Raw genomic sequence first — 15,058 nt, forward strand, 5'->3', positions numbered from 1 at the left:
GTCATAATTAGCAATTTCAACTCATTTTAGGTGCTCAAATGTCATTCTTTCAGTAAATAAAATTTTTAGAATTTTGTTCAGGGTCTTTTCTTCTCACCAGATTTAGCTGTAAAATCCTTTTTCTTTCACACTTGAAAGCTGAAACATTCTTCTCTCCCCTTCTCTAGAGATGTACCTGAAAACTCTATGAGCTAGTTCTCTCAGACAAAACCCCTCAACCTCTCTTGGGAAGGGGCTGGGATAACCAACATGGCCCAGGCCGGGCGCTGTACCTGGGTGGTTCCTGAGGCAGTACCTGCTGTTAGCAGGGTCCTCACTCAGAGATGGGATCTCCTCAAGGCAGGGTGGCCTGTGCTCTCCCCACTACCTTGCTCTCCTGTCCAGAGACCCCAGTGCACCCAGGAGCCTGGTGTTCTCCCAAATGCACCCGCCCTTGGATGAATTACCATGATCCTGTTTGATCCTCCACCCCACACTTCTCTTGGCAGAAAAGAAGGAAACCAGGAGGTGCTGGTTAGGGATAAAACTGAATTCCCCTCTTGACCCCTCCCCAAATGAACTCTGCTAAGGAAACCTTGTTCATTATTTTGGGGGCAGAGGGCAATCCAAGTGTTTTAAAGCTCTATCTAATTCAGGACTCCAAAAGTACCCTAGTGGATCTTCATATTCTTCACCTCGTCCTTTTTAGAGATGCAAGGGAGGGAATATAAGGAGAGTCAATAAAACCGAGTGACTATATTACAATTCCTGAGGCTTTGTAAATCATTGCCTTGAACCAAATTAAAATTATATTTAAATACAGAAGTGCTGTGTCTCCTTTCTCAGCCAGCCGCCCAAACCCAGCTAACCAGAAATACATGAGCTAGAAAACATAGCAGTTGGCCCTGTAGCCCCAGCTTCTAATTTGAAATAGAATCTCCAATTATTCATACAAGACTGTGTAGCAAACACTCCTTGAACCACAGATTTACATTCTCCAACAGAAATCACTGGAAAACAAACAGAGGAACTTGGCAACATAAATGAAAAGCGTTTGTGTGTGTGCATGTGTGTGTGTGTGTATGAATCTCCACCCCTGTGAACCTATGATGTTGTGTGCATCTCTCTTTACAACTGGAGTCTAGAAGGCGCCTGCAGCCTCAATGTCAGGCTGCTGCCCCTCAGCACACAGTCCACAGACTGCAGGAAGGCAGCAGAGTGAAACCGGACTCTCCTGTTATTTTGTTCTTAAGTTTATTAAGTTTTAAATAACATCACTGTGTTTACCCCAGTTATATCATTCTTTCCAGTACCCTACTTTCTTAAGTTACTGAAGGATGTCTAGCTGGAAGTCACGGAAATGACATATTTACTATTTTAGTTTGTTTCTCATAAGTAATCAGTTTAATAATTTCCTCCCTCTTAAAAGGACACTTGATCTATAAGAATTTGCTGTTTCGAGCTAAGAGGTTCTCTACCTTGAATACATGAGCAAAATTTCACTAACACAGATCTTCTCTTGCAAATAGTTGGAATACAGCTGGGGAAGGACGTGCCCTGTCTGTCTTAAATTACAGAATGTTTTGAATAAATGAATGTTTACTTCTTTAAATAGTATACAATAAATTAATGGCTAATAGTGTTGCCAAACAAATGTTCTTTTGGATAAAACATAAAAAGGGATCACTTGTAATAATATGATTATTTCATGCAATGGAGGAATGTGAGAAAAGAGATCCAACTATTCCAGACTGAGTAGGATAAAAGATCTCCCTAAAACCCACACACACTAGGAATTCAGAGTTGGCACACCTCCTTTGTGCACAGGGCATAGTGTCTGCATTCCAGTTCATTGTATTGTGCATTTATTTATATATAGGTTCTCCCTTCACAAGGTGAACTCCCCAAGAGTACTGACGTGTCTACTTCATGCCCAGTATCCCCCACAGTTCTTACATTCATCCCAAAAACATCTACAGTAAGCCATACACTAAGCCAGACAATGGAAACACAGGAACCCAAGACAAGAGCTCTGCTCCCAGAGAGGGTGCAGGCCAGTGGGGAAGACAGAGCAAAAGATCTAAACAACTCAAGTTGGTGGAAGAGTGTCAGTGGAAGGGAAGCACCAGGGAGGGGCCTAACATCTGAGCTAAATTTTGAGGGCTGAGTAGAGACTTGTCCAGGTGAAGATGCTGTGGGGTAGGTGGTAATGATGACATATCACACAATGAGTGAAGCATGTGAAAACACACAGGGCATGAGACAATATGGTATATTTGGGGAACCGCAAGCATTCAGGAGTTAACTCTGCTTTAGTCCAGGCCACCATCATCTCTCACTTGGACCCCTGCAATACCTTCCCTAGCTCCACTCCTGCTCCACAATCTCCATGCAGCAGTCAGACTGATCCTTGCTCAGATCATCTCCCCACTCAAAATACTCTAATTGCTCACATTTATCTAGAACAAAACCCTGAAGCCCTTGCCACAGCCTTTGACGCCCTGACTGGTGTGACCCCAGCCAGTTTGCCAACCTCATTTTTTAGGCAGAATTCTTAAAATGCCCCCTTCCAAGATTTCCATTCCCTGAAAAATCAAACATTAATATAAGTACTGCTGTGAGGGGATTTTGCAGATATCGTCAAAGTCCAAAGACAGCTGGCATTAAGATATAGCAATTATGCAGTGAACCTGAAGAGTGAGGGAGAATTCGACATAAGAGATTCTGTTGTTGGTGTGATGTTATGAGAGGATCTGTGACAAGGCCCATGGCATGAAACTTTAAGAGGCTGTCAGGAAACGAGGACTTCAGTCCTACAACCAAAAGGAATTCAATTTTGCCAACAACTTGAATGAGCCTGGAAGTAGATTCTTCCTCAGGGCCTCAGAAATGAAAAAGGGGCATAATCGTAGATGCAAGAGAGCAATATGCTGATATGAACATCGGTGTGCAAATATCTTTTCGAATATAAGTTTTCAAATCTTTGGGGTAAATACCCAGTAGAAGGATTGCTGGATCATATGGTAGACCAATTTAGTTTTTTTGAGGAACCTCCATACTGTTTTCCATAATGGCTGTACCAATCTGCAGTCCCACCAGCAGTGTATGAGGGTTCCTATTCCTCCACATCCTCTCCAACATTTGTTATTGCTTGTCTTGTTGATTATAGCCATTCTAACAGGTGTGAGGTGGTATCTCATTGTGGTTTTGACTTGCATTTCCCTAACAGCTAGCAATGTTGAGCATCTTTTCATATATTTGTTGGCCATTTGTATGTCCTCCGAAGAGAAGTGTCTGTTCAGGTCCTCTGCCCATTTTTTGATAGGATCGTTTGTTTTTTTGTTGTTATTGAGTCGTACGAGTTCTTTGTATATTTTGGATGTTGGGCCTTTATCACACCGATGTTCATAGCAGCATTATTCACTGTGGCCAGGACATGGAAGCAACTGAAGTGTCCTACAATAGATGATTGTATAAAGAAGCTATGGTACATATATACAATGGAATATTACTCAGCCATGAGAAGAGATGAAATATTGCCATTTGCAACAACATGGATGTATCTTGAGATAATTATGCTAAGCAAAATAAGCCAGACAGAAATAGTAGAAAATCACATGATATCACTTATATGTGGGATATAAACCTAAAAGCAACAAATGAACAGGACAAACAGAGACTCATGAACATGGACTATAGACTAGTGGTTTCCAGAGGGAAGGGGGGATAGGGGCGGAAGATAGGGTAAAAGAGGTAAAATATGTGGTGACAGAAAGAAATCTAACTATGGGAGGTGAACACACAGTGTAAATATACTTGCCTTACTGTTAAAATGTACAGCTGAAACTTACTGAATTTCATTAACCAATGTCATCATAAAAAAATAAATTAAAAAAAAAAAAAAGGCAAGATGAGTGTGACCAGTCGCCTCAGGGTCTACTGATTTACCATTCTTAACCAACCCATGCCCCAGGGCATGTCACACAATCAGGAAAGGAGAACCCAACAACCAGGAGAAAGTTTGCTCTCCATCAACAACCTTGTGGCTGCAGCCCTTTGTGCATGTGGATAGGCCTCCGAATCTACAGCCTTCATCCTTTGCTCTCCAGCATGAAGCTCCAACATCTCAAAATATTAGCTACAGAGAAGTGGGGATGGAGGGATGGGGGAAGGAAGAGACAGTGATAGGCTTTAAGTCTACTAGGAGTTTGTGTCTACTGGACTATATTCCCTTCGAGACTGTGTATTTTATAGGTAAGAGCAACATGAGGGACAGTCTGACAGTCAGTTTATATTTTATTGGATGATATTTATGATTCCAAGGCCTTGCCCATCACATCAGCTCCTTATCTCACCTTGTTCTTTACACTCCAACAAATGCAAACTATTTGAAATTCCCTGAACCAAGAAACCTGGAATCCCTGTCCCCTCATTCATTCCTACCTTCTCTGACCATAATTTCCTCTGCATTGCCTCCCAACTTACAGAAGGAATAACATCTCAGCACTTCTATTTATTATAAAACTTTATAACAAATAATTATAATTCAATACTATTTGTAAACTCCTGTCTATCTCCCATGCTGGACTATTAGCTCCTTGAGAAAAGAGACCATATTTTATTTTATTCACCTTTGTATCCCCAGGGCGCAGTTCAATAAATGTTGATTTGAATGAATGAATGTATGTTTGTGTGTGTCCTCTCCACTGTGCAGATGACCTAGACCCCAAACCTTCCCTCCTACCACACTCCATGGATTCACCGAAAGAATAACGGAGGGAGAGAAGGAACCAGAGAGAAGTGTACTTCTTAAACTGATAGATTCTTTACTAAGGAGATAGTTCAGCCACAGGTCTGTGACTGAACCGTGATAGCCTCAGACAGAACTCCCTTAGCAACGGCGCATCACTGCTGTCAGGGCAGTGCCTGGCTCCCCATGGAGACCAGATGTTTTCAAAGTGGCATCGGAAGCTGGCTTCTCTTGCTGAAAATGACTCTGGATATATTTGAAATGCCAGGGAGGAGGTTAATCATGGAGATAAGCAGGAGAATAGAGAGAGTGTACCGCAAGGCCATGTCCACGTGTTTATGAGAAGATGAGAAAAAATAGATGCTTAAAATAGATCTGGCCTGGTGAGCAGAGAGATGACATCTCTTGGAAAAGTTATCAGCTAGTGTGTGATTAGACGAACAGGTTCTTTACAGATATTTCTTGTCCTAGGTGGGGGCGTATTATGTGGATAGACTTTGCTAATTTAAAAAGGAATGTAGCTTTACAAACAAAACTGTAACACTTCTAGATGTACGCTTAAAATATATTTTGTTTCATCACCTGCAAAATAGGTGAGAAGAGATTCACTCTCCCATCTCTCACAACATATTTACTGACCCTATTTGTTAAAGCAGGCTTTTCTCGCAGTTGGAATAGTTGATTGGTGCTTATTATACATACATTCCCCTTCCAGTGTTAACACATGACATGAGAAGTTTCTTTTCACTAATACAATGAACTTTAGGGATGTTTCTTAATGATTAAACCGACAAATCTGTTTTAGAGCAGAGGAGTGGTCTAGACAGAAGCTCACTGCTCTGTGGTGGGAGAATTCATCCATTTCTGGTGTCTAGAGCTGAAAACAATTCACCAGATGTGATCTGGGCAGCCAAGTGTGACCACTTCCCTTGGTCTCATTATTAAACTTCAATTAATGCTCCTACAATCACATTAGCTTTTTCAACAACCATAGCATACTGCTGACTCATTCTGAGGCTGCAGTGATCCAAATTCTGGGATATTTTTCACATGTTGCCATTAAGACAAACCCCATACTCTCATTCTTTTTGAGCTCTAGAGAAAGTCTTTTGTCTCTCCTTATCCCAGTTAGATTTCGTCTGTTGGTTCACAACGTCAAGATCTTTTTTGGATCTCCTATCTGTCATTTGGACACATTAGTTATTCCTCCAAGATTCATGTCCTCCACCAATTGATCTGTATGTCAATATCATTGTCTAAATAATTTTTTAAATTGGCTAGAATGGGGGTGAAGACAGCCTCCAGCATTCTTATCATTGTGTAGATTAATTGCATCTCCCTATTTCTTTTTTGAAAATTGAAACATTTCTCCGCCTCTTTCCTGTAGCTCTCGGTATGACAATATTTCTCCAGTGTCACACTGCTGGTTTGATGGTCTCAATCAAACCAGCAGTGTGAAGGTCTCTCAGTCTTCTTGGACCTTAGGGCTTCACCTCATTTGTCATGGCCTCTTCTCTTCCTTCACCTTTACCCTACCCTTTCCAATCAGAGAAGTCATTTCCTTAACCCTCTCCCCTCCCCCGCCCCCAAAAAAAGCTGAACAGAAGCTCAGCAGTTTGGTTTCTCTCACATCCCCCCTCTCTTTGGTCTTATTGTTCCAAACATAATTTCTGAAAGCACTTTTTGTTACCCTTAGCATTTTTCACAATCCTCTGCTCACTCTGCATTCTGTTTCTCATACAACCAGTGCCACCCTCCGATGTGCAAGCACGGCACAGAGGAAGTGGCGGCACTAGGAGGCGGGCCCCAAGGGAAGGGTTATCCAGAGTGGCCAACGTGCAATCGCCTGGTCAGTGAGGAAAAGTAACGTGATACCTGGAAAGATGTTAAGGGCAGAGGTCGAAAAAGCAGAATCCTTATCAAACTAGCGGAGTGATACAAACGGCTGCTCTGCAGACGGGACGTTAGGTCAGCAGCAAAGCTGGAGAGGACAGGTGTTAGTGAGTTTGGATGGTTCAGAACAAGCATGTCCTTATCCGAGGGGCACGGACTCCTCAAATGGACAAAGCCCCAAGCCCCAGGCTTGTCTTTAAATCACTAGCACCTCACACAAAGCCTGGCACACAGAAGTTCAACGAACTCATAAATAAAGTCATCAGAATGCGCCTGGCTCATCACACCACACTGGGGGGCCCTGCACACAAGTCAGTTCAGGCTGGAGACGGTCCTTCATGCACATCCTTAAAACACGGGGCGACTTGGATGGTGACTTACCTCTTCCTCCTTTGAACTGGTCAGCATGTTGTTTTTCTTCGTCCTGAACTGCGTTTCCCTCAAAGAGCCTCAGGCCTTGAGATCATCTTTATCATTTATCTCAACTTGAGGACTCTTTCTTCCTACAGCCCAGGAGACTGTAGGTGAAGGCACATTTCCCTCCCTGGTTGTCAGAGATTCTGAGTCCTGGTTGCTTCTTAAACTCCTGCTTCTTTCACTTCAACGGCCAATTCCTGCTTCTATGAGTCAGTTTCTATCTCATCTGAAAATACGGCAGTGCCTGATTAATGTGTTCATGACATATATTAAAAGAATGGCAATTAAACTGCCTCCTCAGGCAGATTCCCTAATCATGTTAAAACAGGGCCATTTAAATATCCTGTGGATTACACCATGGTGAGTCTATATAGGAATCCAAGACTAATATAAAGTAGTACTGGTCGATAAAAACTTGATGTAGTCAGGGGTTAACCTGCGCTCAGCAGAATTCTAGTGGCAGCATTAAGCTAAACACCACTGTTGAAATCTTAACTTGGCAGCAGTCAGTCAAACTGAATAGAGTAAGAACAAGAAAAACCGTATCAAGGCCAGTATGTCTTTTGGCAGGCACAGAGGGTCTGGCATCAGTGAATCATCAGGCTTCAGGCTAAGCCCAAACACAGCACTTTCGATAAAAGCAGATGCTTTGTTTGGCTGGTATCTCTGCCCTTCCTCCACTCCCACTAGTTCCATCCACTTCACCCCTACCCATTCCCCATCCCCTTCTAAAGGAGTCTGTCTGTAAAGGTCTCTTCTCAACTAATTCAAAGGCGGAACAAAAGTGCTATGGTTTTGAGATAATGTCCTCAAGGCCTCTATAGGAAAGATTTCGACCAGCCAAACAGATACAGGCACCCCTCTCCAAGGTAGCTGCACACCATAACCTTGGGAAAGCAGCTGTCACCCCATTCAGGCAAAAACCTGAATGCCGGCCACAGTTGCCCATAACCTCTTCTGTCCATAGTGTCATCAGGAACGTGTGGGAAGAAACCGCAGGAGCATAATCAACATGCTGCTAACAGGCCCAAAGGGAAGGTGGCCCTGGGGATGTGTCTGTTTTAATTAAATCAAAGACGTTTTATAAAAAGAACTAAGTGATGAAAAAAAATGTGCTTGATTACATGCTTAAAAGATTAGATCTTTTCCTTTTGAATTTTGTCTCTCATCTAAGGAAAAAAACAAAATCCTTCCTTTGAACACCAACCATACGCAGCTCCTGCCTCTTTTTCTGCTCCCCACCAAACCAAACGCTCAGCCTCTTCTGCCGACTCCCTGAAACAGGAGTGCCAGGGTTCTCAGGGCTGGGTGCTAGGATTCCTTCTCTCTGTGCTTTCTACAGATCTCTTCCATGGTGACAGCTTCAATTGAACTTCGATGTAGACTCCTAACTTTATATCATTCAGCCCAGAGCTCCAGGCTTATAATACCTGGTTGGTTAACGCCTCCACTTAAACCTGCAGCGTCTCAAACTCAGCACACCCAAAACGGAAACCTTGATTCTCTGTGATCTACCATAACCCCCTATCCCAGGAAAGCATCTCAGTAAACAGCCCCACCCCATACACCCAGCTGCCTGAGCCAAGCTTGACTGTCCCTACCCTCATCCCACCACGTCCAGCCCTCAGTAAGTCCAGTAGACTCTACCTGCAAAACAGATCTTGAACCCACCCACTTTCACCTCCTCCGCCACCATCCCGAAGCACGCCCCCACCCATTCCCCATACTTTTGCCCTCCCTCCAGCTCCTCTTCTCCCACCAATCACTTCTCCACAGATAGACTAAGTAATCTTCTAAAAAATGCATCAGATCAGGCTATTCCCTTACAATACCTTTAAATATTTCCCTTTGTCAGAGGGAGAAAACCTAAACTCCTTACCGAGGTTTAGACCAGTGCTGTCTGATAGAAATACAATGTGAAAAACAGATAGAATTTTAAATCTTCTAGTAGGCAACAGAAATAGGTGGAATGAACTTTAATAATATTTAACCTAATATATCAAAAATATTATTTCAATACATAGAAAAAAAAATTAATGGACTATTCTTCCTTAGCTTTTTATATTAAATCTTCAAATGTTCCCTCCTCCAGAGGGTCTTCTCCTCCATGAATCCAAGGCACTCAGGGCTCTCTGATGCCTTCCACTGTACCCCCCTCATTTTGTAGTTGAGTATTTGTTGATGTGTTTGTCTGTGCGCCCCCTAAACTGGGCACTCCCTAAGAACATGGCCCACACCTATTTCATTCTCCATGGGTACTTGGTACCCAGAACAATGCCTGACTCAAAATAAGATCAATAAACATTCAAGAATAAACAGTGAAGATACTGACATTAAGTACAAGGACAAGCGCGCAAGGGCTGGGCTGGTCCACTAAAGACAGGCTCTGCTTTGTGTCTTAGCACAATGGTGTGTTTAACTTTCAGTGCGGTGCAAGGTAACGTTATACCTGTAACTGTGAGCGGTGGCCAAGACTTGGTGCTATAGGGCAGCTTAGGAAAAGCCCAGATAGAGCATTCCTGCCAGACTCTGTCAACACGTGGGAAACTCTCTCCCACGGGAGCCACAGGCATTGAACGTGATCTCAGTTTACACACGAGGATTAGGATCCTCACAGTTTCAACTTTCCAAGAGGAAGGAAGGATGAAAATCAACACCTGAGCCCCTTTCTCCATGTGCTAGGAGCCCTAACATGGGATGGTATTTGACCTTATAGCCACCCTTTGAGGATGTGGAGATTCAGAAAGGTGTAACAACTTATGCAAGGTCACCAAGCTACCAGGACTGGTTGCTGGAATCAGTGTCAAGGTCACTAGCAGCTTTCTTTGATAGCTGTGGCCACATCAATGTCCCAGCAAAGGTAACAGTGGCCTCCAGAGTCAGGTGCCCACAGCAGGATTGGGGCAGGAGAAGCACGAACTTCCGGGGATCGGGTGGGAGCTGAGCACAGGGACATGACCTGCCCCACTCAGACTGCCCTACACAGAAGGCCAAGTGTGACAGTCAGAGCTCTGGCATTATTAGGTAGATCTTCATATTCAGTATCCAGTGAAACCTTCGCAGCACTGCTCGGGGTGGGGGAGGGGCGTATTTTCATCTGTATTTCATAATTTAGAACAAGCCCTAGTTGGCACATCTAGTAAGTGAGAAAATAGAGACCTGAACTGAGGCCTCTGGGTTGCATGTCTCGCGTTTTCTCCTCCTCTCGGCAGCAGGAGTTATCCTACCTTTGGATACTACGTTTGCAGGTGAATCTGGAGCCTTAAAACAAGAGGACCAGAAATGCTTATCTTTGGGGCCTTTAAGAAGAGTTTGAAATTCTGCACCCAATCCAATAGCTAGTCTTTTGGTGACAGCATTACAAAGCTGTGAACAAAAGGGTGGCCGTGGCCTGAGGGCTTATCAGCCCTGTGGCTCCAGTCCAGGTCCCATGAAGGCCAGGTCTCCTTGCAATCGACAATAGCAACTCCGGCTTCTCCAGCTTGCATCTTCTGGCCAGGCCTGGATGGCTCCCAAATCCACATGTGATAAGAGTACAAATAATTTGTAACTGCACAGCACCTTCTGTTTACATTTTAACATACCCTGAGGAGTGCAAAAACTCTCAGTTTCTGACTCTCGGAAGATTAAACAACCTGACCATTACCAAACAGCATGTAGGAAGCCTGAAAAAACATGATTTAAAGCAGGTCTGCCCAGGGTAGAGGGAGCAGAGAAGATGTAGAGCAGTTCCATTCAGCAAGAACTTCATTGTGTAATTCTCTGATCATTTCCTTGGTTGCGGTTTGCAATCAGTTAAAAAAAATTCTTTCATTTTCCCCAGAAAAACAGCTGAGAATGCACAGATCCCAGGCTTTTCAAACCATCCCTGTCAGTAATGGATTTAGAACTACTGTCAGGCAGCTGGTGGAACTACAGGCATTTCTCATTTTCTGGGCCTCCTCCACCCCAGGGCAAGCAAGATGCCCAGCAGGGGCCACGCTCACCTCTGACCCAGCTGCTCCTGGCCTCAACACAGCAGGGCCCACTGGAGCCTGGTCATGCCCCATTCCTCAGAACTCACTCACCCATCCACAGCAGCTGCATTCAAACATTAAGGAGCGTTTCAAATGCTAGTAGAACTCAACTCGAAATTTTAAAAATAAAAATTCAATGCATGGACTATTAATTCGTAGAGACAGTCTTGGCTGTTAAGCCATTATCATTCTGCTAACTCATAGTTGACCTATTAAATAGGATCTACTAATCTATTAAAATAGATCTTTTTCAACTCGAAACGCAACATTTCCTCTGTGCACAAAAAGCTGCCAATTTGCAGACAGCAGATGTGCCCACATGTAAGTAAAATGTAGATGTTTACATGTGGACCTTCACATTTATTATATCTTTCTGATAAACTCTGAGCTAAAGACTGATTTATTTGCATGTCTGGGGTAGCATCTTGCTTTATTAAGAAGAAAGCAGTAGTTATAGAACTTGATGGTTCTAAAGAGGATCAAATGAAATAATTTTTCAGATGAGGGCACTGATAGACTTGAGTGAGGTCTTCAAATCAGTGTTTAGAGAAAAGTCTATATGGATGCAGTAGCCTTGCATTTTTGCTTCAGCTCAGAAGAGCTGACACCGTGACATGGTAGGTTACTTACAGCCTGGGAAAGTATACCAAATTTTAACTTGGGGGTAATTTTGCAGACTTTCTGGCCCCTGTCAGTTAAAACACTTGTGACTAGTCAGTCAGCTCCACTCATGCAAACTGATGAAACATCACATTGTCTCACCACATGCTCCCACGGCACCAGGGGCAGAAAGAATTAGGCACTCAGCAGCTGGTCCCAGGAATGTGTGCCTCCACGTGCCCGCAGGAAGGAAAAGGACCCGGAACGTCTCCGGGCATTGATCTTCAGCTATCCCAACAACACAGACATCCAACGACAGGAACTGGTCCCCTCTCAGCCCAAAGAAGGTCCCAGAGTTAAATAAAAATTTATTCTTGAAGATAAGCGAATCAAAGGGACACCAGCCAAACAACGTGAATATAAAGAGGAAATCCTGTCTGCAGACCTGTCAGAGAAGGCCTGGCCTGCCTGCGGAAACAAAGGCTCCTTCTGTGACATCAAGCAGCGGATTTAAGAGCACCCTGGCTTTTCTCTTTGGCCACCTTTCAAAACCACAAGAACATCCAAGGGCAGCCAAGATGACAACAAAGCCAAGAGATACTGTCTCCAAATGAGGAGACCAATTTCCCCTTCCAGGCCTGCCTGCTGCCTGGCTCTTGGTGACCAAGGCTCCATTCTCCCCCATGGTGAGGGTGGAGGGTGGGGGCTGGAGGAGTGTGGGGCGTGGGTGTCTGAGGTGCGAGATTCAGACTATATGGACTGAAGCTTTCCATGCAAGAAGATAGCTCAGAGGATGCCCACAGCTGGCGCCAACACTTTTGGGAGGCCGTGGAGCACCGTGTCTGGGGACGGCCCCACAGTACTCGGGTTTCTAATCTCAGTCACCCACTACAGTCTGATTTTAGGTGCCTCGACACCTCTAAACCATTTTAACCATAAATGATGACGACAACGATGATGATGCGCACGGTGAAATCTGCTGAGTATCTCACGCAGGATTATGATGTTCAAACAAGATAATTTATGAACATATTTTTAAAAAGACTTTAAAACTGTAAAACATAAGGGATAATAATTCATGTAGATATGTTTATGACAGCTTAATGCAAACTTTTAGGTCAAAGGGGAGATTTCCTCTGCTTCATCCAACGTCTTCCACAGGGTATTTGATTAATATTCAATGATAATACAAGTGATTTTTTAATGATTAATAAGGTAAACATATTTGTTGGGAAAACAGCAAGACTGCAACTTATCAGAGCACATCACAAGACAAGGAGGTGCTGTCTAGAATTTCCTGCCACTGTCATGCCAGCACCAAACATGATGAAATGGAAGGTTTTCAGATTGGACATCCAGGCAAGTCACAAAATTAACCCCTGAATTCACTATGGAAGCGACTGAATAAGGCCCAAAAAGTTTCCTGAAACAAGACCCATGAAATATAAACAATCTTGTTAAAGGCAGACCTAACTAGTCTCAGGTCCCTGGAGACAAAGATCCAAAATTCTAACTTCAGACATGGCTCCCAGGTTCGAGGGGTGGGTGAGGGGGAGTGGTGTGTGGCTGGTGTTTCGCAGCCCCTGTTAGGCTGTGAGCCGTGACTTAGGAATAGGACACTATTTCTCTCACGGTAGTCCCTTGTAGCACCTCCCGGGAACCTCAGGTTCCTATTCATTCTACTTGTCGCCAGCTTTTCACATGCACAAAATTTATTTTTTGTTCTTAAAAGGAACTGATGCAGCTAGTTAATACTCTTATTAGGACTACTTGAAAGGATTAAAAAAAAGAATATAAGGTACTTTGAGCTCCTCAAAATTGGGAACACTTCAGGAAATTTAAAAAAATGCGTCAGGTAAATAAGACTAAAGAGTGGGGAAGAGGACTTTATGATTCTTCGACATACAACCATGTGCCTTTTCACTCAGCGTTATTTTAAAAGATATGCGTTTGTTACTTCCTGTATTCGCCCTTAATAAGAAGATATTTTAAATAAAGGAAAAAAGATGTGACTTTGGATGAATACAGTTCTGAATCATAAACTAAAAGCAGCAGTGCCTGTTAAGTCTTCCGCCACTTGGACTTCAAACTTAGGACCTGAGCCCTCCCCCTATTAAGATCTTTTACAGAGAACTAAGCTCTGTTCATGTCAGCTTTCAAATAAAAAAGCTTTGAACTCCTGGCCAGTTAAACGCTTGGACTTTGCGTGTTTATCAAGAACTTCCTCAAGATAGGAAGGGTGCCTCCATTACTACCCCAGGCACCTGGAGTTTCCCCCTTGTTAGAGCTGGCACACAGCCAGAACCTTAGAACTTCAAAAAAAGTTTTTGAATTTTCTGCATGTGGTACATAGTAGATATCTTGTTCAATACAGTTTAAATAAAAATTAAAAAAATGGCCACAAGAAGCCGGGCAGCAGTTGGTTCTGACCCCACGTCATGCAGCCTGGCATTAGTGCTTATTTATGGTTGACTAGAAGTTATTTTTCTTTGCTGCCTTATAGCCTTCATGAGAAGGAGCAATGATTGCTGCTCTCTGCATCTCTCCAGTTAAGTATCAGTGATGCAATATGAACAATACGGTACATAGGTACACGCCTCCACATTTACCTGTTTCATCAGCCAGCTACTTGCTAGCTCTCTGAGCTGAGAGTTCACCCATCTAGATTTTTGGGAGCAGGTCCACGGCCTTCTAATGGACCTGATTCACCCTGGGGAAACTTTTGGTCTGATGTGAGAAACATTTCAGAGCTCTCTAACGCTTTCTACAGAGACTATCTGGGCCTCCACTTATTTTCTTCTTTCACTACTGTAATACTAAAACTCATTCTGAACTCTTGCTTGCCCGGCTCTCTCCCAAAATCTATACCATTCTCCTCTCAACTTGCTGCACCCCCAGCCACAGGCACACGAGCTTCATCTTGGGTTTTTCAAACATGCCAAACTTGTTCCCACTCACCAGTTCTTTGCACTTGCTCTCCCTAAGCCTAGAAAAGCCTTCTACTGGTTCTTCCATGGCTATCTTTGCTCATTATGCAGGTCTTAGCTTACATGTCATCTCCTCAGAGACTTGCCCACCACACAGAAAAGATACGATCCAAATAAATCTCCAGCATATCATTCTATTTCTTCTATAACACTTATTGTAATCTGCAATTATCCTCTTTATTTACTTGTATTTATTATCTGGGTCCTTTGCTAGAATATTAGCTCTGGGAGGACACTGTTTCAGATGTTCCATAGCTATCCTGTTAGTTCACATATTTCCCCACCCTGTAAAAGGGCAAGAGCAGATTACTGGAATGATTTGGCTGCTAGAATGCCTTCAATGTCAGACCAGACCTTCAGTTAAGATACCCAGAGAAAAAGGACAGAATTTTTCAGCCAAAGCACTAATGCTTATA

General features: G+C 43.4%; 1 protein-coding gene across 6 annotated transcripts in view; it reads right to left on the bottom strand.

Moving 5' to 3' along the window:
* The window catches only part of BCAR3 (BCAR3 adaptor protein, NSP family member), a 184,072-nt gene that overhangs the window by 76,759 nt on the left and 92,255 nt on the right, over positions 1 to 15,058 (bottom strand). Inside the window, exon 1 of one of the 6 annotated variants that reach the window (XM_036236579.1) lies at positions 7,004 to 7,745. The exons of the other annotated variants lie outside the window; for them this stretch is intronic. The gene's annotated coding sequence lies outside the window, so the exon portion shown is untranslated. Of the gene's footprint in view, positions 1 to 7,003; positions 7,746 to 15,058 lie in introns of those variants that run through there. 6 annotated transcript variants of the gene reach the window in all.

Source organism: Rousettus aegyptiacus, unplaced genomic scaffold (assembly GCF_014176215.1).
Source record: "Rousettus aegyptiacus isolate mRouAeg1 unplaced genomic scaffold, mRouAeg1.p scaffold_m13_p_1, whole genome shotgun sequence".
NCBI classification, from domain to species: Eukaryota; Metazoa; Chordata; class Mammalia; order Chiroptera; family Pteropodidae; genus Rousettus; species Rousettus aegyptiacus.